The 19067-nt window shown below is 32.1% G+C and overlaps 1 protein-coding gene across 6 annotated transcripts in view; it reads left to right on the top strand.

The window, feature by feature from the left end:
* The first annotated feature begins 6727 nt into the window (after nt 1-6727).
* brat (tripartite motif-containing protein brain tumor) overlaps nt 6728-19067 on the top strand; it is a 393821-nt gene continuing 381481 nt past the window's right edge. For 4 of the 6 annotated variants that reach the window (XM_090116981.1, XM_090116982.1, XM_090116978.1 and 1 more), the window contains exon 1: nt 6728-7133. The gene's annotated coding sequence lies outside the window, so the exon portion shown is untranslated. The remainder of the gene's footprint in view (nt 7134-19067) is intronic. The other 2 variants (XM_090116986.1, XM_090116984.1) reach the window with 1 other exon arrangement.

Genomic DNA, 19067 nt, shown 5'->3' with positions numbered 1-19067 from the left:
GTCCGAGTGTTGGTATCATAATTTATGATCTACTAGCTTTCCGCCGCGGCTTTGCCCGCTTTGTCTAAAACCCAATAAATTATATACTAAAACCTTCCTCGAGAACCATTCTATCTATTAAAAAAAACCGCATCAAAATCCGTTGCGTAGTTTTAAAGATTTAAGCATACATAGGGACATAGAGACAGAGAAAGCGACTTTGTTTTATACTATGTAGTGATGATTATCTTGCGTTTTTCCATATTCTGGTTTATTTGGTAATATTTTACGTATTGACTATTAAATTTGTTTTAGTTCTGACAATTCGATGGCAGTTTTAAGCTTTTTGTTATTTCTTCTTGTATGTTCGATAGAATTCTTCGAAATTTAGATTTAATCGTGTTGATTTCAATTCTGAGTAGAAACAAAATTATATCTATCGCTTTGACAAGTCGAAAATTTGATGAAGCTTCCAATTTGATGCTTGGAATAGATTACTTGGTTATTATTTTAGACTTACAGCATTGAAATACGCTATTATTTGTGTAAATGTTGTGCTCTCCTATATTATTTTCATTTAGTTCTTGAAAAAAGCTTTTAGTAAAAGCATAAGTGAAGACCCGTGTCCCCTAGTGGGGTAAGGGGCATGGATTATACATCTGTTTCACAGATCGATTTTATTTAGGGACAAGTAGGTGATCTCTGAAGTAGATTCTGTGGCCAGACCGAGACATTTATTTTTCTTCGTCTCCAACGGAAATCGAACCCAGGACCTTTTTACTCTCACGCGTCAACCACTGTACCACGACGCGACGATAAATACATAACTTATACTGAAAGTTACTACTTTAGTTAATTATATCGACCCATTTTTTTGAGATAAAATTTCACATAATATAGTTATATTGGATACTCTAAATAACACGGATCATTCGTTCCAAAGGTTAAAATTGAAAAGAGTACCTAACAGTAAAAATAGGTGTAGTGAAATAATGTAATCACTAAAATTAAACATAAATCTTTGAGTATTACGCACTTTGAAATCAAAGCCTACACCTACATTTACATATATCGATACACTAAAATCTTACACATAAAGATTATCGTAAAACATATTCAATCAATTCTCAAACCACTCCAATTAACCCTAACAAGGGTGGTGTTGACCGCAGGGTCGTTTAGGCCCTTAGTGATTCGTTACTAATTTAAGTGCTCTCAGCATTATCGGGTTATATGCAATACATGTTCTGAGGGGATTGATTGGAAGCTTCGGGGTTTTTGAGCAAAAGGTAGTATGTAAATATTGAGCAATAATGTCCAGTAATGGTAATGGAATAGGTTTTATTTGGGAATTAGCTTCTTGCACGCGGCTTCGCCTGTGCAGTCAAATCTAGTGGTGTGGCTTTTCAAAATAGGTCCAGTAGTTTTAGATTATATTTCAACTAGCTTTCCGCCCGCGGCTTCGTCCCCTTTGTTTAAGACCTAATAAATTATATGTTTATTTAAACCTTCCTCTTGAATCACTTTATATATTAAAAAAACTGCATCAAAATCTGTTGCTTAGTTTTAAAGATTTAAGCATACATAGGAACACAGGGACAGAGAAAGCGACTTTGTTTTATACTATGTAGTGATCATTTGTCTCTATGTATGCCTCTTCGTAGATAATATTGTCTAGTATAAATACAGATTCACTTTTTAATTATTGAGTCGTATTTAATCGTTCTTAAACACTTGTTTACAATTTTTAATTCCAGTAGACTTATTTTTGATTAAATAATTTCAATATGTAATCATTTTTTTTAATTACAGATAAAGCTGACCGGAGCCAGAGCGAGCGACTAGCATCATTATCTTCAACCCAGAATCTAGAAAAAATATCTGTTTTTTTTTAAATATACATCACGTTTTAAAATCACCCTGTATCGACATAACGCGTGCATGCAGTCATTTCAAACGTATACGGTTGCCTGTAAATGACATCCACAAAGCTTTGTTCACGTAATTATCTCACAGACCGACATTGATTCTGGAAACTGTAGATGTTTGTGCACTATTCGCTCTTCATTTCGTTTGACAGCCTATTAATGTGAATCCCATGATGGATTTAGGTATATCTGGATGGTAGAACTGTTTTGTTATACCTACAGGGTGGTTTTAATAATTTTTTATATTATGTGCACATTTTAAACGAAGAAATTAATAAATTTTGGAAGTGAAACTTATTAAGGCGCGTTGAGAGTAAAATTTCAAGGTCGCGTCATGGCAATACCGTCACGTTATGGAGTAAGGCGACGATTTTGGTATCTTTGAATCCTGCCAAAGAAGTTTCACTTCTGACACGTGTGCTCGGCATACACGCTTTTTTAAAGGATTTTCTCTGGAAATACTAAACATTATAATATATTTGTTACAAGAACAATTATTATAGAGTGGAATCGAGATGAATGTCTAGTCTTGAATTAATGTTTAACTAACACTTTAGATGCAAATTTCTCTTGTAACTTATCCATTAAGTAAAGTGCTTGTTATAACGTTTGTAAGGCACAATAGTTTCTGAAAGATTTTGTATTTAAGTGACATTGAAAAGGATTAAAAATTATAACTAGTAGTTTTGTAAAGCAAAAATTTTCTTACCTTTCTCTAATTCTCTATTATATTGACTCCATCGAGAAGCGTATATTAATTGATTGTTGGTGTTAGTTTTATTTTTTACGGTTTTTTTTTAGATCTATACTTGTTTTGTGTTTGAAAGAACCTTTGTAATTAATAAATAAAATAATGTTTTTAATTCATGTTTATGTTTTAATTTTGGTATCCTATAGCTTTTTACAAAACCTATTTAAATCGAGACTTATATAATCGGATATCTTAAATATTGAAAATGTATGAGCTCTAACCACTTTTTCAAGCGCAATTGTTTTTAAATTTAAATTATAATGTATTTAAATATTTAACTCTATGTAGTTATACAAAAAGTGAAGTCCCATGTCCCCTAGTGGGATAAGGGGCAGATGCATCTGTTTCACTGATCGATTTTCTTTAGGGACAAGTAGGTGATCAGCCTTCTGTGTCCTACCAGACCAAGACATTTTTTTTTCTTCGTCTCCACCGGGAATCGAACCCAGGACCCCTCGGTGTTACGCTCACGCGTTAACCACTGTGCCGAGGAGGCGGAGGTGTATGTAGTTATACAAAGTAGTATATTTTGCTTCAAGAATAAATATTACACATCATATATCCTGAATAATTCAGCTAGTTTATTTGTCTTATAGGTAAATTTAAAGATACCGTATCTGAGCTTTGCTTGTGTTGATCCTGAAAATGTTTTCCATTTCTTTTCCGCCTTATTATCAAGTATTATAAAACTCTACATACTCTATTCAGATTTGCGTGAAAAATTGATAATGAAAGAAATGCGAAAGTGTGTTTGTGTGATTATTTGTTTCTGTTTGTCTTTATATCATGTCGCGACGGAGCGAAGGAAGCTAGAGAGTGACCTAGGCTAATTTTGACTGTGAAACATCGAATTCTGAAGAGAATTAATTGTATTCAAATACGCAGGCGAAGCGACGGAGCGATTTATGTAATTTTTATATCTCGAGCTATTTAGGAAGATGACAAAGGCTAATTTTGCCTGTAAAACATCGAATTCTGAAGGAAATTGCTTTCTATAAACGAAACTGCGGGCTAAAGCTAGCTAGTTATATACAGTTTAATTTAAGTTTATTAACATTAAAGCCTGTTTGTTAACATCTTGTGATTCCCATCTCGGCTTAGTGGGGTGATGTGGGACGAAGGTCGCGGGTTCGGATTTTGTTTAATTAATTAGTTTTAGTCACTTTAACCTGATTTTCTGAATTGGAAACGATTTATATTGACCCGACTAGAAGAAGGTCATTTGATTCATATGGAATTTGTAAATATTATAACAATAAAATAATGGAATGATACTTTGATTTTTATTTGTCTTGTTCCTCAACCTGGTTTTAAATACTTAATATTTATTTACAATATATATTTTTATGTTAACAAATATATTTTATGGATTGAACATTAAATTTCACTTTAGTTCAGTAAATGAAACAAACTTCTTTTTCAGGAATCTCAATCACGTGAACGTTATTTTTTCAAATTGTCAAAAAAGGCTGCAATTGTATCCCATTGCAAATGAATATAATTTCAACTTTGGATCGCTTTTGATTGAAAAATAATATTTATAACTTCCTAATTATTGTACATAAATTTAACTAATAAAATATTTAATAAACGGACCACATAACAAAGCATGCACATAATATACAAAATAAAGAATTTACGTTGCAAATTTACATTTTCCAACGTTGCCTTAAAGTTATTATTTTAACCATAATTATATAATGCAGTCATAAAAAATTAATGGAAAACAAAGGAACCCCGTAAAATTGAATCAAACAATACGGATGCAAATTAGGGACGTGCACGCATTTGCAAAGGGCCTGATTAATGTACTTTTTAACATTTTACAGTACCTTTTGGACCTTCTTTTACAAGGGGAGAAGGCATAAGGGATGTCAATTGAAAACGAAAATTCGTAATCGGGTTGTAATTTTCATAGAGATCGACAAAGTACAACATTTACAGTAACAGAAATACAGTTCGTTTCAATGATATATTTTTCATACTACTATTACTAGAAACATAGTAATTGTTTTTAAATACACGTAGATGGCATTCCTTCAGACATTTTTCAATTTTCGCAACATTTAGATGCAAATATATATATAGATGTGGATAAAAACGTAACGACTATATTCCACTCTATAATAAGTGTATATTTCAAAATTCGGTTGTCATAAAAAGGCCCTATAATTGAAGAGCCGAGGTACGGCTTCCATAACATAAATACAAAACCTACTTTATTAGCTATACATCATTTTGTAGATGATTCGGGATTTTAGCTTGTTGGCCTGTGAATAAATAATCAGATCCTGATACCTAGTAAAAATATATTAAAAATACGTGTTGCACTCGAGGACTGCCGCGGTAAAGCTATTGCATAGCATCGCATCGCTGTGCCGGTTGGAGTGGGGGGTGTTAGGTTTTTTCGTTACGGAATTTTTACATTCGGTCGCCGCGCTCAAAGTCTGAGATAAAAGCTATGCAATAGTTTAAAATTGTACCTACAATGAAAGTTTAGTACATACTCTTACTGTATTGCAATTTTTAATTTGATATTTTTATATACAGTTGATATCTATATTATTTAAAAGTATAGCTTTTGAAATAAAACAGATATTTCTATAAATCTATAGACCGTTAAAGTATTAAAAACGAACAATCGAAGCTTATAAGAACTCATAAATTATTCCAAAACCTAAGTTTCATATTCGTGCCAAGAGAACACTATAATAATTTACGAGACCCTGTGTTTTAGATATGCATTCATAAAAGCAAAACTCTTATACAATAATTCAGAAAATTACAAATTCGTGCTATTCTAAGGTCGGTGAGCGGCGGCAATCTTTTTATTATAGGTAGTATTAAATGCTCGGATATTTAAATCTCAAGGCAACTGCAGTTGCATTTTGTAATTCGTTAGACATCAATTTATTGTTCCTACATATATGATAAATGAATGAATGAAAAATTGTTTATTGCACACTAAATACAGGATTAGAAACTTAGAGCTATTACAAGTAATAACATGTACAGATGGCGGTCTTATATCTTTCGATTTCTGCCAGACAACCCGAAAATTTATTTATCTTATGTTATGTTAAATGAACAGAAATCTTCGCACAATGAAGTGTCCAACCCATAGGCTAAACCACTAGATACAAAAGTTTTGCATGTAGAGATAATGTTGATCTAACTATGTTAGAGGTATTATAAGATAGTATCGGCAAGTATGTTACACACTTATCTGTTTAAAAAGGTATATTCCGAAAAAATAACCTTGAAAAATATCCCCAATATCCTGTCAAACTGACACGTATATAGAAATGGTTAAGATCCTAAAAATAAATTGATATGATAACATCATTTTATATTATGGTTTATTATATTGGGTGGTTAACTATATCACATGTAACACTGGTTAGAGAATTTTATACATGTATAAGAAATAAAGATATATTTTATTATAGTTGAGAAGAATTTCCTTTTTCTGAGTGCCGGAACCCAGTGGGGTTGTATTTGGCGGAGTCCATCTTAACCTATGGCCCATTTCCCGGGAGTCGCGTATTTCTTAACCAAGTTTTCCCCATAATAAATAAGGGGAAAATGTCAGAGTACAATTCAAAGAAAAATTTAAAAGGGATTTTATCCCTTAAAATAAATGATATAAAATATAAAGAAAATGTTACAACGTTAAAGTTAAATTCAACTTTTATAAACGATTCACTTGTGACGAAACTTTTTCATGACTTTCAGATAAAGTAAAGGTAACTTTCAATTTTATCACTCAAAGGCACAAAACCGATAAAAGCACCAAAAGCGAATAAAGGCAATTTCTTAAAAATTCCAGATGAAAACTTCATTTTCAGGTTAAAGTTTAATTAACATTTTCGTTAAACTAATTAACTACTGATGCTTAAACCTCTGAATAGGCTTCACCTAGTCAATTCAGCAGCTAGAGGCTGATCCGAGAAAAGGAAAAGTGATTTACGGGTTGCGATTTCAGTGTGTTAGAGCGGGACAGTTATTGTTTTCCCGCTGCGTTTTCCTCTCGAAACTCAGTCGACGTCTCGGTCGGCTCGGTGTTTTTTCACTCATTCCGGCCTCAGTATTGGTTGCGCCACGGCGGCGTGTGTTGGATGCGATTCCGCTTGTAAACAGTGGAAAATATTGCGATTTACGCCACAATACAACCGATATATCACATAACAATAGTGTTTTCATTCATTCCGAGCACAGGGACGCTAAAGTAGCGCGTCAAAACATCCATTCCCACCATATACCCCGTTTGTTTTTGTTTTATTTACGCCGGGAAAATGCCGGCTTGAACTCGTGAATATTATACATTTAGTGCGTTTCATTGTTCCGTGACGTTTATGGGATTGTAGACGGTTGTTGTGTGTTTTTTTTTTATTGGTTTATTTTTCATTTCTTTTGTTTTTCGGTCGAAGTGTGCCGGAGGACACGTGTGCTATCGATCGCCCGGCGAGTTTGAGGTAAGATGTTGATGGGTGTCAAGGATGGCATGTATAGTGTACATGGCGGTTTGTTCGTTTGTCCTTGTAGTTGTATAAACACGAGATAAGAATATCGATTTCCGCGCTACTGATAAACAGCTGGTCGCTCCGGGTCGATGACGTAATTTCTCGTTAATGTAACGAACTGGTTCCAATATCTGACCATATGACACGCTACATACACACGTGATATGGTTAAAACTGCATAACAGGCCTGTTGCTAAGGTAAATCGCGGTCGAAATTCAATATGTTTTCGCGTTTATAATTATAAGCAATGTATTAAATAATTACGCAACGCTTTATTGATTTAAAATGTGCGGTATAAAAATTGTAAGGTCGTAGAGCTGTGTAAACAAAGGCGACCTACCTCAACTTTCTGTCTCTACATTTTGGGTCATCGAGTAATACGTAGCTACACTCTACACTCTACATCTAGGTATATTACAAGTATTGTGTAACTCTACCAACCCAATTTGACATGAATATTGTTTAGTAGAGTCTGATATTAAATGTACTATTATATGGTAGAGCCGGGTTAAAATAAATACGACCATGGCTTATTTATACAGTATTAAAAATTATTTGTGAAATTAATTCTTATTAATTCGAATTACTTTAGTATTTTTACATTACATTACATAATATTTAAATTAATAAGACGTCTTTTGCCTTATATGTATTAACAACTGAAAATATTCTTCAAATTATAATAATATATGTACACTGTTTTTCCTTGACCACCAGGTTGTCTGGAAGAGATCGCTGTCTTAGCGATAAGACCGCCTGTAGTGCTCAACTGTGTCTATTTATTTTATATATTTACTTTTGTAATTTTTATTTATTGGTGCACAATAAAGTATTTTTGTTTGTTTGTTTGTTTGTAATATATTAAAGCAATGATTGATGATTCTTCAAAATTGGGAATATTAATAATCTTATTCAAATAAACATTACCTATTTCGAGTTTAATGATACGCAACTAATCTTCGTAGTTCATAAAACTATAATATTACCAGTTGACAAGTTAACAGCCTAGGTAGGTACTATTATTGCAATTCATTAAAAACTATTTTTAGAACATATTCTAATCGACCACTATCTGAAATAACACTGAATTTTTTCAAACAAAATAAAACATAGAATATAATTACTATTGCAAGTTGACAAGTTCATAGCCTATTACACATTTCTAATCATAAAAAAGTACTTTAAAAACACATTCTAATCGACTATTTCAATTAACAGGAATTTATTTCAAACCTACAATACAACAAAGAATATTCAACTACATGGAAACATAGTCGTAGTTAATTATAAACAATCACAATGACATTAATTACAACAAAAGCATACATAATTCCAACATAACAATAATTTCAAAACGACCTTTCGAGTCGAGAGGCATGTACTCATTAATTTTTAATTACGTTCAATTAAAATTATCAAGTTCAGGGCCGTTGTTATTATAGAATTATAGGGCGTATATTTAATGATATTATAATTTATAATAGAGGAATGTGTGATATTCTACTATATAATATTCTAGTGTTATCTATACTTATATTAAAAACCTGAAAAGTTTGTTTCAACATGCTAATCTCATAAACCACGCACTCGATTTGACAAATTATTTCACTGTTCGATAGTCCATTTGTCGAGGATGGCTATATCATCACGCTAAGACCAGAGGCTGAGTAATGCGGGTAAAACAGCGGGGCACAGCTAGTAAGTTGTAAGTTTTTGGTATGAAAACGCAAAAGTGGCAGCATAGAATTTGACACACATTTAATAGATTACGTTCGAAATTAGCACATAAACTCCTTTATATAAAAAAAAATATAAAGCAACTCAGATTACGATTTATATATTATTTTTTCTGTTTAATCACTAATCGTATTCAGAAAAAAATGTATTCTGTATTTGATAAGCTCATTTCCAAATATTATATTGTTCCAGACATTTCACATCACACTTTGAGTCGAGAAAATAAGAAAAAGCCTTAAAATCGCTAAAAAGCGCGGGCGTTGCGTCGGCGGATAAAACCGCGGGGCGTAAAAATCTTGTCAAAATTGTTTATGTTTTATATCAGAATTTTCCTTAACACATTAAGAATCAAATGATTATAAATCCGCGGCTTCGCCCGCGTGGTGTTTTTTCGCAATTAAAGGTAGCCTATGTTCTTTCTCAGGGTCTAAAGATTGTCTGTGCCAAATTTCATCAAAATCGGTTGAGAGGTTTAAGCGGGAAAGCGTAACAGACAGACAGACAGGGTTACTGTCGCATTTATAATATTAGTAGGGATACTGAATTGGCTTTTATTTTTCAAGTAGTTATCAGAGTTCAATCGCCCACAAACACTCAAATCACAAGAAGTTTTGAAGAGGTTTAGTTACAAGTACTTAAGCTTTTTAGGATATAATATAGACTTCTAGATTTTTAGAGACCTGTATGTTTTAAATTCAGTTGTTCAAATTCAACACGTACTTCACAATGATAGTTATTAAAATAAACAATAATAATTTAGATAATTTCTACATGTTTGCGTACATACTGTGTATTTTACACACTTTACTAGTCTCATCAGAAACAAAGCTTTGGTAATTTTTATTCCATTCTTACGTTGGTCGTGTTTTGACTTTCCGCTTAGTATTTATTTTAAATACAAAAACCTTGCTTACTCTACATAAAGTTTATTCTTATTTTTCACCAAAACAACTGAAGTCATTTTGATGCCTTTTAGCATAGACGTAGATAAGTTACTTAATAAAGATATAGGCTACTTTTTATAATCGCAGTGCTCAGCTCCTGTTGGTCTCAGCGAGATGATAAACCTAGCCTTCCTCGATAATTGGGCTATCTACACAGAAAGAATTTATCACATCGGACCAGTAGTTCCCGAGATTAGCCCGTTTAAACAAACAAACAAACTCTTCAGCTTTTTAATATTAGTATAAATTTAAGTGTGAAATAAGTGTTGAAATTTTATGTTAGAAAAAGTCACTATAACATGAACCCAAGCGAAATAGCAAAAAATCAAGCTTATGTAGTTGAGTTATTCTGTCACTACATATCTCTTTAGTTATTCACTAACTGTTCCATTCGGCTTTGTTCGTCCCCATGCCCAGAGGGATTACATACGACAAACAGCAGTTTGTTATATTATTCAACGCTTGGACTAAGCTATGTTACGTGGAATGTAGGTTTTAGATGCGTAGTTATTTAGTGTTATGTATTTTATACATAACACTAAATAACTACTCTTTTTAGGTAAGACGACAAATGAGTAACAGTATTTATATTATATAAGTTATACATTAAGATTGTCTATATTATATTTTTGGCTATTTTGCAAAATTCTTCATCGCTGCTCCTATAAGAAGCGGTTCTTCTACGAAAAAATGTATTATCCGGAAACAGATATAAATTTTTATTGCGACTAGAAGTTCCTGAGACGAAATAACCGCGTTCTACCTTACAATTTTATTAACTTTATGACATCCACATTATGAATACACTGCTTTACCATATTTCAAAAAATCTAGTCACTTTACTTTAGTAGTTGTGTACTTTTGTAGTTCCAAGGCGATAACAGGAAATTATGTAAGAGAAAGAACATAGGAAATCCCGATATATACGTCATCAAATATATTATTATATTCAGTATAACCTAATTATTATCATAGAGTCAATACCTAGTTAGCTTTATTTTATTAATGTAGAGTCTGACGTAGAGTCTTGGCTCTACTTGTAAATAAATTTTATTTAAATCTCGATTTTCTTAAAAATGGTTAACATATTTCTATAAAAATATATTTTAAGTTGGTTTATGAACGGTACAATATCTCAAAGAACGTCGATGCGAGATGAGCTCTAATTTAAACTTGATATTGGGACCTGTAAGATACTTTTCAACGCCTATTTTCTCATTTCTTATTCATGCAACTATAATGTGCTACAATGAAGCGTGAGATGTCAAAAAAATTATAATATACAGTTAAATTTTATTTAGTGTTCGTTAATAACGGTACTAGCTGTTCCCCGCGGTTTTTTCCCGCATTGGTGGATTCATAAGCTATCTAATCGCTTTTCTGGATTAATGAGCAATCTAACATTGAAATACTTTTTCAAATCGGACCCGTGGTTCCTGAGATTAGCGCGTTCAAACAAATAAACTCTTCAACTATATATTATAAGTATAGACTATTGATAAACGTTGCGAAGTTACTACAATCACATACATACATGAAGCTTCATTCACAACATGAGGTCAAATGCCAAACCCTAGACTTTCCAAGGTACTTTGTAGCCGGGATAAAACTTATCCTATGTCCTTTCCGGGTATCAAAATATATCTATACCAAATTTCATGCAAATTGGTTCAGTAGCGTGATTGAGTAACAGACAGACAGACAGAGTTACTTTCGCATTTATAATATTAGTATGGATAGTATAAATTTATAAAGAATAGAAAAAAAAAATTATTTTATTTATATTTTGAAGGGAAAAAAACGACCACTTTTAACCCTTATATGATACCATCGTCATATTTGATAAACATCAGTACAAGCTGTTTCATTTTTTTGCCAATTTTCTGATAACACTTTAATAAGTCATAAAAATACACTTGAAAAATACAGTCTCTCGTATGAATATACAGATAGATAGTTTATAGCCTAAAATATTACCCATAATTATACATAAATTTCGCAAGGACATAGCCCACGTAACGCCGGGCGCGAGGCTTGTAGGCGGCGGTTACGACAGACATACAATCACACGATAGTTTATCAAGGAAACTGGGAAAATAATGTGTTGAATGTATCGGATATGTGTATTTGGATAAAATTTTTGTCAGTTTAGTGTTAGGTAGAAATCGTAAGTTGGTGAAAATCACGACGTGCCAAATTTTTTTATATACACTTTAAAAGTCAATTCATGTAAAATACACTTGAAAAGTACAGTATTTTTATTTTCTTCTCGTTTGTAATATATATTTCTCTCGTATGACCTGTAAACAAATAAAAAATTTGTATACATACGGCAAAAACTGTATTAATTACAAAAGTTTGTTGTTGTACATTGCACATAACTAATATTATTAAATAAAAAAGTGTTGTGTGGTTTTATGAAACCACGGTAAAAGTGAAACTGTTCGAACGGTTCCGAACACTGCTTTGTGTAGCGCATGTCGCGTGACGGTCGGCTGCCGAGTAGGTATACCTACTCGGCAGCCGCGATACACGCGACATGCGCTACACAGACCAAAAAGTTTGAGACGATGTAATAAAAGTTTCACTTTAATAATTTATAACCTTGACAACCCTATCCATATCGACCAAAAATGTGCGTGACATTAAAACCCACATCCCAATTACTGTATGTAGAACAACTGATTCCTTTCTGACTACTTTCGGACTATTTCCTTTACAGCTTTGGAGCTATAAAACAACAGCTATGAAATTTGATAGCTTGTAAAATAGCTTAAGCCTCAACACCAGGTGGCAAGCACAACAATGTTATCTACATCGATGGTCGCAATCAGTGAAATCAATTAAAACAAACGCTTAAAGCATTCAGCACAAGGTTGTGTAACCGTGTCGGCAGGAAGTTGACGCGATATACGGGATAGGGTTGTCACTAAACAGAATTTAATTTTATTTGAAAATTAGAGAATATAAAATTTGAATGTGGAGTCCGAATGGATGGATCCGAATCTGCGTCATTCGTGAAAATTCACGCGAAAATTAATTTGTTCTGGCATTTTCATGTACGTTTTATGTTTTTTATTCATCTCATTGTATTGCAAATTATCACACACTTGCTGTACCCCGCGGTGTTACCCGCAGTGTTCCGATTCTTTTGGTCTTAGCGTGATGATATAAAGCCTCGATAAATGGGCTATCTAACACCGAAAGAATTTTTCAAATCGGACCAGTAAGTTCTAAACTCCACGGCTTTATAATATTAGTATATATTAACAGATCAAATGGCAATATGAAACAGTATTTTATAAATAAAAAACATTAACTTTAAAGTGACAACCCTACGATTAGTGAATAATATGTTAGTGCATTGCTTTAACGCATGTACCCGATACAAGTTATCAGTCTTTACCCGACGGATAACAAAAGTGGGTTGTGTTTTACGGTACTCCACTATTTATCTGTATTACGAGTATATGCGACGTTACTTTGTTATTAATATGTTTTTGTTTAGAATATTCTAGAAATATTAACTTAGCATGCATAAATATAGTTTCTTATGAGTGAAATAGATTATATGGTAACACTAGAAGGTACTGGATTGGGCAAGGATTAATAATCATTGAAATTCTCGTTTACTCGTTTAATCATTTGATACTGTACTGATTAAACTGTTAATCAAATAATATGAAAGTCTATCCCTGCATGTTGTTAATGGTAAATGATTATAATTAAACGTTCAAAATTATGTTCCTAATAATATATTTATAAAAAATCGCAATGGTAAGTTGCGCTCAGAGGGTCAAGAATAAGAAGAAGCCTAATTTCCATTCAGAAAAACCTGTACATATAAAAAGAAAATGCTTCTTCGTCTTTTAACTACTGTCAATTTAACTATTTTCCTCGTCTTTTTTGGGTTGCCTGGTAGAGATCACTGCAAGCGATAAGGCCGCCTACTGTACATTGATTAATTTATTGTTAAGTTTACAAAATGTATCATATCTGTGTACAATAAAGTATTTTTCATTCATTCATTCATTCATAATCAGAAAAAATTATTCCCATAACACGACCATTTATTATGTTACAAGCGAATGATTTTTCTTGCGCAGTTTAGTTGCATAATCAAATAACGAGCTATTAATTTATTTTCTTATCGCGTATGTACTTGTTACGTATCCTTACGTTTTTATATGAAACTTGCGTAACTGTAGTTTTGTAAAACTTCTATAAGCGGGTGGAGAGCAAACAAGGTCGCGTCATGGTAATACCGTCACGTTATGGAGTAAAGCGACGATTTTGGTATCTTTGAATCTTTCCAAAGAAGTTTCACTTCTAACACGTGTGCTCGGCACACACGCTCTTTTTATTTTTTTATGTTTTCAAAATCGTGCACTTTGCCATGGAAAAAACTGTTCATTCTTTATGATTTCTTATGCATAAAATAAGTTGTTATTTTGATACGATTAATAAATCTACAGGTATATGTAACACAAATCTATTTGTTATCAAAAAATACACAGTTTTATGCCAGCTCTTCTTTGTAGAGTCAAAGCTTCCCGAAGTTGTTACTAATTGCTATATGTAATAAGATACCTACCCAATTTGATTCGACAGTATTAATATTTCAAAAAAAAAAATCATTGTTTGTTATGTTATTAATATTTAAAAAAAGACGTGTGGCACTCGGGGACTGCCGCGGTAAAGCTATTGCATGCTATGCCTTCAAGCCACACCTCCGCGCCCGTCGGAGGGAGCGTGAGGTTTTTTCGTTACGGAATTTTTGGATTCGGTCCCCGCGATCAAGGCCCGCGATAGAAGCTATGCAATAGCTTAAAAGAAATCATTGTTTCTCATGTTAATTTAGAAGAAAAAGCGTATTCAAGAGTCATTTTGAAATCTACATTTACTTTGTATAGTTTTAAATTATCCTAATTCATTTTAGGGTCAAGAACTAGCTCATTGAAGAATTTGATAAGAATTTTAATAGATCTCTTTGAACAATTAAATCGTTAGTGTGAGTAATTTAAATTTACTCAGGCACTTTCATTTCTAGTAGTAAATTATATTTTTAAAGTGGATATTACATAAAACTGAAAAACAGATAAATTTTAGGAATAAGTAATAACACTATAAATTATTTTTATTTATAATAATAGTACGATAGGCAGAGAAGTTTTTTTCTGATTATTCATTCATTTTATAATTCTTACAAAACAACGACTGTTTTTTCCCAGAAATAGCCTACTTACCTACATACAGCCCAGGAATACTACAATAGTAGTACAATAGTACTATGTACATATAATAATATGCAAAAATGCCAAAATGAACAACACACGAATCTGCAGGCTATCGGAAACCCATCAAGCCAGCCCTTCCGTTGGCTCAAGGCCGGAACCTTTCACTCGATCTTGCAGTTTCGCAACATTGTACTAGCCTAATTGAGATGTTTGACCTGAATTGCTTGACAATTGTATTTTTGCAAAATATTATTGAATCCATAAATTAGTGATATTTGGAGTATTTTTTTTTCTCGAAACTTATTTATAATTCTTCTTCTTCACGTTACCTACACCTTTGAAGGATTTAGTTGCAATACCTACAAACATAAATTTCATACAAATTTAAGCCCCTTATTAACCTTCTTTCTTTTCGTCTTAACTATAGAGGAAAGCACATTACAAAATTTGAAGCCCCTTATCCTAGATAATAATAACAATAGTTAAAAAAAAACAAAAAACACGCTTTTTATAGAAAACCGAACTAAAAAATAGAAAATTTTTATCAAATTAGTGTATTGTCATCGGTCCTCAACAAATCTACAAAGTTTGAACGAAATCTGGCCGTTTAAAGTGGGTCAAAATCGCGCCCAAAGAAGTCGGTTACAAACATACAGGTGAAGCTAATATAATGATTTCAGTTTTGCGTTGATATGTCGGTCAGTAAATATAATATATAAACTTAATTAGACTCCAGTAATTCTAAATGGATAACGTTAATCTATTTAATACTTCACAAGCAATAATATAACATGGTCGTTGCGATGTATAAAAATGTACATTTAATACTCCTTGATTGGTTAGTGCTATTAGTTATTACAGAAATAGATTCAATGTAAGAAAAAAAAATAAAATTCAAATCACTCATCCATTTCAGAGCCTTTATTAAACAACTTTAACAAACACTTATCTCCTCTATATGTTTTCTGTACTTTTTTTAGTAAAAAAGTAGTTAGGTAAAAATATCGCAGCTTAAATCTAGCCTACAATAATAAGGTCAAACACATTCTGTTGTTGACTGTACCTCCATCACAGTAACTGCGTAATTAACGTTAGATTAAGTACAAAGCCGATGTTTCGTAACACTAATAGTATATTACGACGTTGCGTATCGCAATATTGGAATTATGTACAGTTGTGTGCAGAAGTCAATTAATTATTATTGAGGTTGATAGTGTATTTATGTTTTAGTTTCATTAATTCTTAGATATAAAGCTTATTAATATAATAATCAATAATAATAATCATTTATTCGTCATTATATAATTAATATATCTATACTAATATTATAAAGCTGGAGTGTTTGTTTGTTTGTTTGAACGCCCTAATCCCGGGAAATACTGGTCCGATTTGAAAAATTCTTTCGGTGTTAGATAGCCCATTTATCGAAGAAGGCTCATCACCACGCTATCATCACGCTAAGACCGACAGGAGCGGAGTAATGCGGGTGAAACCGCGCGGAACAACTAGTATTAAATAATAGGTAACACACATAATAAATGGCCCTGTTTTTAATGTTTCTTTATTTCTCAATCTGTTAAAGATCCAAAGATTCTGATCAAATTTTCATGAACCTAAAACAGCCCAGCCGATAATGTACTTATTTATTTTTAAATTTTATTTCACATCATGTTTCAATAACAATACCTTTGTTTGCTATTAATTATTTTTCTTATTATTTCTTTATTTACATCATTTAATTTTCTACCCGACTGTATTGAGCAGTAGCATAGCTATGGCCATATCGAATGACGTCATTAAGTCTAGTAATGTCTATTTATGTAATTAAATCGTGATATTTTTGATGAGATTTCATGAAAATGATAAGGACAAAACTTTCTTCTTTGTTTTTATTTATTTTAAATCGATAGGCACATAGTCAAATAAAATAAAACAGAGAAATCGATCGAATAACTTATACTATTACGTAAAGATTCATCCAAATACTCCAAGAAATATTTCAAAGCCAATATCTCCAAACTGCGAACTTGACATTACCAACTGCTCGTGAATTTTAATAAGCTCCGATAAGTCTTGCTTCTAGAACATTCTAGATAGAACCAATTAGTAATGTAGGTTAGATAAGAATGTCTGGAGTATTTCAATGGATTGTGTATAAAGAACAGATTAAAATATGATATAGTTAATAATATGTTGCTTATATGCTTGCAGTTCTTTGGCATATTATGATATATGCACAGTGCACTTACATATATTGTAAAATTAAATTGTAATACTGACATGATTTTAAAAGAGCATCTATGGAGTTTCTTGCCGGTTCTTCTCCATAGATAGGTATATGCTTTCCGAATCGGTGGTTAATGTTAAAACTATGTTATGACTATTCAAAAGTGCTTCTAGAAGATGTCTTATTGAATAAATAAATATTTGAGTTTGAGTATATTCTACCTATAGATTACAATACATCTTTTAAGAAATGATACTGCAGTGTCACTGCAGACACAACATTACAAAAAATGTTATAAATAAACAACAACAACACCAGACAGAATATAATATTATAAACAAGCTGCACCCAACTGTAACATATTCAATTTATGCAAAAAAATCCAGCCGTTTTGTGTATTTTACAATTACAAACAAACCACGAACAGCTTGCGTTTATAGAAGGATGGAAAGATGTTTGTGGCTTTATCATTCCAGAACGGATGAAAGAATATATGCCAAATCATGTACGGTGATTGATTATAGTACAGAATAGCAAATAAGTAAACTAAAAAGTGTTAAATATCAACAAAATGTTTTCCAAATAATTCAATTTCAATAACTGTCATTCCCAAATAATCGTATTAGCTGTATTTATCAATTATCATCAGTTTTCGATATGTTTGTTTAACGTTAACAGCTGCGCTAATAAATTTAATTACCTATACGTGTTTGTATTACAATTATGACAGTAATTAGCACTTGCGGTTAAACGATAAGTGCGTACAAGTATAGTTGAGAGGTCAAGGGATGTAGGTTCGAATCTAAACTATACATTTATTTAAGTAGACTTTTAAAGTATGGAATGAGTTATGAATAAATATAGAAATAGAGTGGGGTTTGAATCAGGTTTTTGAGAAATATCAAATTATTTACATGTGTGTGACTGGCGACTGCTGAGTGTACAATGTACATGAAATGTACATGTATGTGTGTGTGTGAAAATGCTAGAGTAGATGTATTAAATCAGTACAAGTTTAATACATTTTCATTTAAATATCAGTGAAATTGAAACCACGTGATAATAAAATCATATATTAAAACCCAGCTCTAATAAACTGCGAAACATTCTTAACAAACAAACTCCACCTTGTACATATTTGATCGACTTTAAAATTCGTGCCGTATATGAAAATATTTCAGATAAAACACGACTCCAGAATTTCTGTAAAGTTTGATAAATAAACAAAAGTTAGCGGGAAAATGTTAAACAGCATATGTTACCTGCGTGACTGCGGGCGGAGTCTTCGTAAACATAACCCTTTTAAAGTTACGTTCCAATGTTCCAATTTGAGTTTGGAAATTGTACGCCGTTTTAAACAAAGTGTAGTATATGCAAGACGTTCAGATGGTTCATTGTTTATAACTAATTAGTTGAGATATTTTTAATGTTAATTAGTAACGCTAGTTATTGTAATTTTATTGATCTATAGCCAGTTATGACAATAGTGTTCAATAATAATTTGAGTCTTGAAATTGTGTTATATACCAATAAATGGGTTCGTCAAGTCAAGTACTTATTTAAAAATCATGAATTGTTTTCTACTTCGTAGTATAAATCATATTTTCAATTTTGATATCTCTTAATAATTTGTGTGCTGAAGCCAAGATACTTAATTAGATAGCATCAGAAAATTGGAATATAATATGATCCAATAAATTGCAAGCATAATACCAACGTTCAGTTAATTAAAGAAAAATA

This window comes from Colias eurytheme, chromosome 26 (assembly GCF_061535395.1).
Source record: "Colias eurytheme isolate Ceu_HAF_F1 chromosome 26, ilColEury1 Martin Lab GWU primary, whole genome shotgun sequence".
Taxonomy (NCBI): domain Eukaryota; kingdom Metazoa; phylum Arthropoda; class Insecta; order Lepidoptera; family Pieridae; genus Colias; species Colias eurytheme.
The sequence above is the reverse complement of the archived record's forward strand: the minus strand, read 5'-3'. Positions and strand labels throughout refer to the sequence as shown.